Source organism: Enhydra lutris, unplaced genomic scaffold (genome assembly GCF_002288905.1).
Source record: "Enhydra lutris kenyoni isolate GAN:26980312 unplaced genomic scaffold, ASM228890v2 scaffoldscaffold270, whole genome shotgun sequence".
Classification (NCBI taxonomy): Eukaryota; Metazoa; Chordata; class Mammalia; order Carnivora; family Mustelidae; genus Enhydra; species Enhydra lutris.
The window spans coordinates 16276-16488 of record NW_019154354.1 but is presented as its reverse complement, the minus strand read 5'-3'; the positions used below and the strand labels follow the sequence as shown (position 1 = coordinate 16488).

The window sequence follows — 213 nt, the reverse complement described above, 5'->3', positions numbered from 1 at the left end:
GTGAAGTCTTCACTCAACACCTCAAATTCAGGGGCGCCTGGGCAGCTCAGTTGGTTAAGTGTCTGCCTTCAGCTCAGGTCATGATCCCAGAGTCGAGGGATCGAGCCCCACATCAGGCTCCCTGCTCAACAGGGATATCTGCTTCTCCCTCTGCCCCTCACCCACCCCACTTTATGCTCACTCGCTCTCTCAAAAAACAAATGAAACCTTAAA

The 213-nt window shown here is 52.6% G+C and overlaps 1 protein-coding gene across 1 annotated transcript in view; it reads right to left on the bottom strand.

Moving 5' to 3' along the window:
• Positions 1-213, bottom strand: part of LOC111140227 (ATP-dependent zinc metalloprotease YME1L1-like) — a gene marked incomplete at its 5' end in the record, with an annotated part of 16100 nt that overhangs the window by 6499 nt on the left and 9388 nt on the right. The gene's annotated exons all lie outside the window — the stretch shown is intronic.